This window comes from Chinchilla lanigera, unplaced genomic scaffold, assembly GCF_000276665.1.
Source record: "Chinchilla lanigera isolate Chin_1 unplaced genomic scaffold, ChiLan1.0 scaffold00011, whole genome shotgun sequence".
Taxonomy (NCBI): Eukaryota; Metazoa; Chordata; class Mammalia; order Rodentia; family Chinchillidae; genus Chinchilla; species Chinchilla lanigera.
In genome coordinates, this window is record NW_004955412.1 from 25,497,785 (window position 1) to 25,507,157 (window position 9,373).

Genomic DNA, 9,373 nt, shown 5'->3' on the forward strand with positions numbered 1-9,373 from the left:
AAGAAGAACAAATTTGAGTCATTTGTAAGAAAATGGATGGATCTTGAGACCATCATACTAACTGAAATAAATCAGACACAAAAAGTTAAATATTGTATGGTTCCTTTAATATAAACCACCCAAAATATAAATAATTTAAGGAGAAAAATGAAAGAAAGATAATAAGAAACAAGGAAGTAGAGTCTATAGGGGTGGGAATGGAATCTTGCAAAGAAGAGAGGGTGAGAATAAACAGGAGAATTAAAATGATCAAGATACAATTCCCTCACGATACATGTAATTACCAATTCCCCAAGATAAATGTAATTATTATGTATCACACAAATATACTAACAGGAAGTTTTAAAAATGAAAACAAAAAGGATATCAAAACCAAAATTACTATTCATAAAAAGGAGAAAATTAAATCCATCCATATTTCTGTCATGCAGAAATAACTGCTTTTTAGATTTGAATATATAATGTTTGATGTCAAGTCATATTGTATTTTTTTTTAGTTTTGGTTTTTTTTTTGAGACAGAGTCTTTTCATGTAGTTCAATCAGGCCTTGATCTCACTGTGTAGCCCAGGCTGGCCTCAAACCTGTGGCAATCCTCCTCCCTCGGCCTCCTGAGTGCTGAGATTACAGCATATTGTATTTTTAAACAACCTAACTTTGTCATATTTTCCTATTGATAAATAAACATCAACAGCATTGTTCATAATGACTTAATGTCTCCTTAACAGGGATACTATCATTTAGTTTGTCAAATCTTCTTTGACATTCTATTATGTCAAACTTTACTATGACAAACACTGCTGAGGGATGGTGCATCTTTGGAAACAACTTTTTTTATATTTTTTGTTTTTTCAAATTTAATTTCGATTTTAATCACAATAATTTTGCACTATATAAATTATAAGATACACTGGGATTTTTCAGTGCATGTATACACTGTGTAACGATCAACTCAGAGCAATCAGTACATGCATCACTTCCAATCCTTATGATTTCTTTGTGAGGAGGTGAAAATTCCTTCCTGCTATTTTGGAAATGCAATGCATTATTATTAATTGTAGTCATTCTTCTAGATAATAAAACACCAGAATTTATTCCTTCTTTCTTCCTCTTACCCTATACTCATTAACCAAATGCTCTCCATCCTTCTTTCTCCACTCCCTCCCTAGCCTCTGGTAACCAAACTTCTACCCTCTCTTTCCATGAAATAAACATGTTTGGATTCCACAGATGAGTGAGATCATGCAGTATTTGTTCCTCTATGGCTAACTGACTTAATTTATTTTCTCAGGATATGTTTCTAATTATTGGATTGCTAGACTCAATGATGGGCTCTTCAGGAATATTGTTGAAATGTTCTCAGAAAAGGCTTTTTTCAATTACACTACTATCAGCAATAGATAAACATATCTTTTCCTATGTCTTTTCTAACAATTCCCTAATAAATTGAGCCAATTTGATGCTAGAATGCCATCAAATTACTTTAATTCATATTTCCTAGTTAAAAGTTATCTTGGAGTTCAAGAATTCATTTTTGTTTCTCAGACTTTTTCATTTATATGTTATATATGAATGCTTAAATGTATTTTAGTGAGGAATAATTAGAATAAAATAAATCTACTTTATGCATACAGTTCAGTAATTTTTGACAGATGTAAATATCCATGCAACCACCACTCAATCCAGATTATAGATATAGATATAGATATAGATAGATGATAGATAGATACATAGGTAGATAGATAGATAGATAGATAGATAGATATAAATATATATATGTGGTATTTTCATTACCCTAAAAATTTCTCCAGTGTGTTTAATGACCACCACCCTTGCTTCTGGCAACAATTGCCTGATTTCAATCACACTGGATTAATTTTTCCTGTTTTCAAAATGTATAAAATGTTATCCAATTTATGCACTTTTGTGCTAAGTTCCTTTCACTAAGAATAAAGTTTTGAGATTCATTCATATTGAGATTCATTCATGTATGTGTCATAGTTACCTTCCTTTTATTGCTAGCTACTATTCAATCACATAAATATACTCACTCACCAATAGGTTGATGTTTGGATTGTTTCCATGTTAGGATGAGTATAAATACAGCTGCTATGACTACCTATACCCAAGTGTTCAGTGGACATAATGCTTTCAGTTCATTTTGGTAAATAGCCATTAGTGGGTTTTCTACATTGTGTGGGATGTTTGGTTTTAATATTATAAAAATCTAGTGTTTCCCAAAGTGGTTAGCCATTTTGCACTTCCACCATTTTGCATTTCTACAATAAATGAGATATCCATATGCTCATTAACACTTATTATTGTCAATATTTTTAATTCAGCCATCAGATCATATCAGACATGCAATGATTATGGTGACTTTATTTACATTTTATTTACATTTATTTATTACTTTTATTCACATTTACCCAAATACTAATAATATCAGAACTATTTCCATATTCTTATTCACAGTTTACTTTTTATTCATGGCTAATTTGGCTAGTCTGTTTTGCCATTTTTGTGTCTGGGTCAGAGCCTTTAGTCAAATATATATGAAATATTTTTCTGCTTTTCATTTTCTTAGTAGCATATTTCAAGGAATAGAGTTTTAAACTTTTGTTATATCCAGCTTATTTGTGACAAATGTAATTTTTCTTAAGTGCAGGAGATCAAATCCAGGGCTATGGAACTAAGCTACGTCCTCAACATTTTGAAATTCTATTTTGAGACAGTCTCACTAAGTCCCCAGATTGACCAAGTTGAAATTTTCAATCCTAATTGTCCCACATTCCCTGCTTACTGGAGTTATAGGTTTGCGGTTACACTAGGCCTACACCTTTGTTTTTGTTCTGCCTAAAATTCTTTGCCTAACCCAAGGTTATCATTTTTATTTCTTCCATGTCATCCCAAAATTGTATTGGTTTCATTTTAATCCGTGATCCATTTTGAGATAATTTTGTCTAACTTTGGATTATGGAACATTCCAAAGTATGAAAAGAACAGAAAAAGAGTGTAATAAACCCATACATACTCGAGCCAATTCCTGTGACTGTCAACATTCAAGCTTGTATAATCTCTTCCTCACTGCACTCCCAACAATGATGCAGAGAAGGAGAAGGAGATGACGGTGATCACAGCTCTTTTTCAGCTAAAATTGTGCACATTTAAACATAAATTAGCTGCACAATTTTGACAAATACTATGTCACCACCTTTTCTGTTATTTTAGAAATCTTCTCCTTTTTCTGTCTAGGAAATCTTTTCCTCCAAGACCATACTAGCCCAGTTTTTTTTCACCTCAAGTTAAAGTTGCCTCTCCTGCAGCTTCATTAAATGAATCTCACCTCACGTGGTCTTTGACCTGGCCTCTTTCGGCCACAGACAACATGTCCTCAGAGATCCTGCTGCTTCACTCTGGTGACTCTGCAATGGATCAAGATTATGTGCCTGAATTTGCTATTCCTGTCCCAATTATCCTTGTCCCAAGGTCAAGCTCATAGTTATTGCCCCCTCCACTGCCAAGTCAGTTCCAGATGAATCCTACCCCTGAGGAGAGATTTACCCAGGAACTTTCCTCTGATAATTGACTCAGTGCAACTGAGAATCTCATCACCTTACATTATTCTTTCAAAAGATTTTAAAGTAAGAGTGCCCTAAGTATGAACCATCATTGACTAGATTTCTAATTTGGGGATTGATTGTGTTACCTGACAGGCAGACTACAGGTAGGCTTGGGACACCAAACTAGTGGGCAGCTTTGGAAAAGTTCTCTTAAATTTGTCAATGAAAAAAGTACCACCATAATTTCACCATATATTTAATTTCACCATATATTTAACTATTATATATTTTTAAAGTTAAAACATTTATTCTGAATTGCATGTGGATTGTATCTAAGGGTCTTCATTGGACCTGCTTTAGGTAATTCCTTCTCTCTAATATCTCTTTCTTTCCACCTCCCGGATTCTGATTACATCACCTAAGTGAAGATCCTGCCGATCTCTCCCACACAGCAGATGCCAGATTGTTTTTACTGCCTTCTTCTTTCTCCATTTACCTCTGCTTCCCTCCAAATCCCAAGCCACATACACATACACAAAAATATTTGTGGGATTTTTTTACATGTTGTTTTATAGTCAGGAAATCCAGAACCTCTATCAAAGAGTGAGTGGGCCATGTGGGAGCTGGGGTTCTAATTCTTCCCTGGCCATGCTGCTAGCCTACTATACTTCCCAGCGATGGTTCTTCAGTCTACTCAGCACCTCTTACTTCAACCAAAGATGGAGATGAGCACTGATTCCCCTTAAAGCCCTTCCCGGAGATGGCAAGAGAAAGGCAGAGGCTATCCCTTAAGACATTCCCTTCCTGCCACATACTCACCAACATGTTTCAGCTGCAGAAATCTGCGCAGAAAACTAGATTGTCAGCCATCCTAGGAGGAAATCTTCATTGTCTAATTCTAGTACCCAAAAGCAAGCAGGCCAGAGACAGACTGAAAGGCATCACAACCTGTGGTTGACCAAGGTAAACAGCATAATACTTCACCCATTGTGCTCTAAGCCACTGAGGCCCCCCAAGTTCCAGCTCAGAAAATCATGGTGTAGGAAAGCAGGTAAAGTGCTCTGTAGTGAATTCTTGGTAACTGCTCCCCAGGCTCTTCCTGTTCCTCTATTCTAGCTAAGAACAAAGACCTGGAAAAGAAGAGACAGCAGACTTGAGCCCAGAGCCCTGTCCTCCCAGCCTGCATGAAAGGATCAGAAATTCTAATTTATCTGGTAATTCTTTATGCCCTGAAAAACATGATTTACTTTTGTTAATTTACCCAAGGGTACCTGAACTTCCAGAAAGGTAACTGTACTCATTCATTACCTGTAGGTAACAGGAGAATAAACACCCAAATCCCCAATTACAGATTCCAGTGACCTGATTATTGATGCAGTGATTCCCTCAAGATCATTTCCTCAGAGACTACTTGCCCTAAGAAAGAAGAGATGTTTGTTTATCCTTTGGGATTGCATGAAATAACTTTAGAGATAATTATTTCACTCAACTAACATATATCCAGTACTCTTAAGACAAAGTTTATTATAAAAAATTATTTTCATTGCCATTTCTTGCCAACTCAGTGATCTACCTATAATGTTTAACCTTGATTGTGTCAATTTGATTGGTTTGGGATCCACCTGGAACACTGGTGGAACACACTTCTTGATGTATGTGGGTGAGTCAAGGAGGTGTGATCTTGCATACGGCATCCGTTCCCTGGCTCCCTCTTCCGGGGACTGTTCCCCTGCTCTGCTTCCTGGCCTCTATGTGTTGTGCAGCTTTGCTCTTGCAATACCGTTTTACCATAATGTTTATGCCTTAGAGGCAGATGAATGTGTACTAATTCGGCTCCTGAAGCCATGAGCCAAATTACTTCTTTTCCCTGATGTTATGAGTGTCAGTGTTGTGTCTCAGGGAAGGGAAAGCTCACTAATAATATATAAACCATAATGCCCTTGTACTAGTCCCTGGTTGCCAAGATCCAAAGCTATACAGATAATATCCTATTTATACATCATGACACTAGTGCCCATTTCCAAGATGAATTGTTCACAGAGATGATGTTTCAGAGCCCTCAGCTATGACTAACTCTACATACCTCTAAACCCCTTATCTGAACCAAAAGACTCAACTAACTGAGAAATTTAAGCACACTGAAATCCATAAAGCAAGGTCTTGGCCCTCTCAGATCTAATGGTTTCTTGAAGAATAACAAATAAATATAGAGCAAATTTAATTATAAAGAAGTGATAAAAGCAGGCCAGTTTAACAAGGAGGGTTATTGTGATTTGGAATAGCACATCAGTTTATCCATATTTGAGGAATTAATTACATTCATATTCCAGGAATTAATTATACCATTTCCACCTCAAAAACAAAAGGAGACCTTTCAATTCCCTTCCCTATTCTTTCATGAAGTTAAGTTTCATAAAAACAAAGAGTCCTTATCAGGTAACTTCTCTCTATTTCTGCCAAGACTGACTTTTTCTCTAGATTACTAACTTATCAAACTTCACTTTGTGTGTCCCTGTCTCCAGCACACCTTCTTTGAAAACACCTTTCAAGTGCCTCTTTGGTTGTCTTTTGTATTTTTCTATATTCTACTCACTACTTCCAACTCCTGCCTTGAAAAAAAATTATCTATCCTATGTCTAAATCTCTTGGCTCTTTGCTTGTTATTGTTTCCAGTGAAATAAAGGAGACCAAAGCCCAAAGATGTGTATGGAAAGGTACAGAGGGGAAGAGAAAACAGAAACGGCACTTTGAGTTCTCATCCTGAGTCCTAAATTTTGGATATGCAGAAAAAGATTCTATATGTCTAGGAGAAAAAAAGCTACTGGGGATTTAAAAACAGAACAGAGATGACAGAGAATACTTTCCTAGAGAGAGCTTAAAATTCTGACTTGATGAAAATGGAGAAATTTTAATCAACAAATACATTAATATGAGATCTCTTAAAAGCCATATCCAACATAAGGACAATGCCCTTAGGTTAAAGGCAAGGGTAAAACAGAGCCATCAGAATAAAGCACTGTTCATGTCTCAACAGGATCAAAGTGGTCTTTTAGTAAATTTACCACATCCTATTAAAAAATGCAACATTCTACAAAAATGCGAACATAATCCACATGGTCCATCTTCATAAAATCAAAATTTCCACAAACAGAAAATAAGAAAATGTGATCCATAATGAAGAAAGAAAAATATATTCAATAAAAGCCAATCCATATAAGACCTAGACGTTGGGATTAACAAAACTTTACAATAACTATGACAATTATGTTTTTAAATTTAGATAAATGTGCAAAATTGACTAATAGTAAATTCTAGCATAATAATACAAACAATAAAGATAAATTAGACATTTTCAAAACCAAAAATAAAGAATTTACTAGAGAGGTCTAATAATAGACAAGTTACAGTTGAAGAAAGAATCATGAAAACAAAGACAGATCAATAGAAGTTGTCCATACTAAATTCAAATAAGAAAAATAATTAATAAAAGGCATAATAACAAAAGCTCTTAGACAATATAAAATAATCCAATATACATATAGTCAGAGTTTCAAAAGATAAACTGAACATTAGGCAGAAAGACAAAAGTAATACATGAAAAACATTTATATATTAAATTTTTATAGATAATCAAAAAATAAAATAAAAATTTATAGTATGGTATCTAGTTACATCCATTTACCTATAAAAGCCTTGAGTTCTTTTCAGCAAAGTAATACTCCAGTATATAAAATATATAAAAATACTACATCTTTTTATCCATTTCTCAGTTGGTGGGCATTTGGGTTGTTTTCAAGATTTAGCTATGACAAATTGTGCTGCTATAAACATGGGTGCACATATATCGCTGTAGTATGATGTTTTTAATTCTGCCGGGAAGATACCCAGAACAGGAATAGCTGGGCTGAATGGGACCTCTAACATTAGTTTTTTGAGGAATCTCCAAACTGATTTCCACAGTGGCTGTACCAGCCTACACTCCCACCAACAGTGAAGAAGGGTTCCTTTTTCTCCACAGCCCTGCCAGCATCTGTTATTGGTTGACTTCTTGGTAATAGACATTCTTTCTGGGATGAGGTGGAATCTGAGTGTTGTTTCAATTTGCATTTCTCAGATGACCAATGATGTAGAACATTTTTTTCATATATTTATTTACCATTTGTAATTCCTCATCCAAGAAGTTGTACTCATCTCAGGTGTTCATTTTTAGATTGGGTCTTTGAAGCTGAGGCCCTGATTTTTTTCAGTTCTATATACATTTAAGATAAAGTACTTTGTCTGAGGAACAGCTGGCTACAATTATTTCCCAGGTGGTGGTTTTCCTTTCACTCTGCTGATGATTTTTTTTTGAGGTGCCAAACATTTTATAAGATGAAATCCCAGTTGTTGATTCTTTGAAGTAATTCCAGTGGAGTTTGGGTTTTATTCAAGAACTCTCTGCCTACACTTCTGTCAAGATTTTTATCTACTTTCTCTTCTAAGAGATTTAGTGTTTCTGTTTTAATATTCAGATTGTTGTTCCATTTTGACTTTAGTTTAACGCATGATTATAGGCATAGGTCTAGTCTTAGTCTTCATCATGTGGAAAGCCAGTTTTTCCAGCACCATTTATTAAAGAGGTTACCTTCCTTCCAGTGAACATGTTTCACCCTTTTATCAAAGATAAGGTGGCTGAGTGTGTTTGTGGTTGTGTCTGCATCTTCCAGTCTGTTCCACTGATCTTCAGGTCTGTTTTTTTGCCAGTACCAAGCTGATTTTATCACAATAGCTTTGCAGTATAGTTTCAAGTCAGGGATTGTGATGCCTCCTGCCTTTACCCAAGATCCCTTTTGCTCTTCTGGGACTCTTCTGATTCCAAATGAATTTCAGGAATGTTTTCTCTAGCTCTTTGAGATACAGTAATGGTGTTTTGACTAAGATTGCATTAGATCTGTGTAACAGTTTTGGGAGCATGATCATTTTCACAATGTTGGGTTTTCCTATCCATGAGCAAGGAATATCTTTCCATTTTCTGAAATGGAAAGATCCATTTTCTTTTTTCAGAGTACTGTAATTTTCAATGTATATATATTTACTTCCTTTGTTAGATTGATTCCAAAGTGTTTCTTTTTTTTTTTTTTTTTTGGTGCTATCATAAAGGGAGTGTTTTCACTAATTTCTCTCTCAGTAAGTTTGTTGTTTGTGTACAAGAATGTTATTGATTTGTGAGTGTTGACTCTGTATCCTACTATACTACTGAATTTGGTTATTAAATATAGAAGTCTTCTGGTGAAATTTTTAAGGTGTTCTATGTAGAGTATCACATCATCTGCAAATAATGATAATTTAACTTCTTCCTTTCCTAACTTGATTCCTTTTATTTCTCTCTCCTATCTAATTGCTCTGGCTAACATCTCCAGAACTATATTGAATAGGAACAGTGATAGTGGATATCCTTATATTGTTCCTGATTGTAGAGCAAAAGCTTTCAGTTTTTGTCCATTCAGTTTGATGTTGGCTGTTGGTTTGTCATAGATATCTTTGATCAGATTGAGGTAAAGTCCATCTATTCCAATTTTCTGTGGGGTTTTTGTCATGCATGAGTGTTGGACTTCATCAAAAGCTTTTTCTGCATATATTGAGATGATCATGTGATTTTTGTCCTTGCTCTGTTCATATGGCATATAACATTGATTTGTGTACATTGAACCATCCCTGCATTTCTGGGATAAATCCAATTTGGTCAGGATATATAATCTTCTTGATGATTTGCTGCATTCTATTTGCTAATATTTTACTGAGGATTTTTGCATCTGTGTTCATTGGCAAGAGT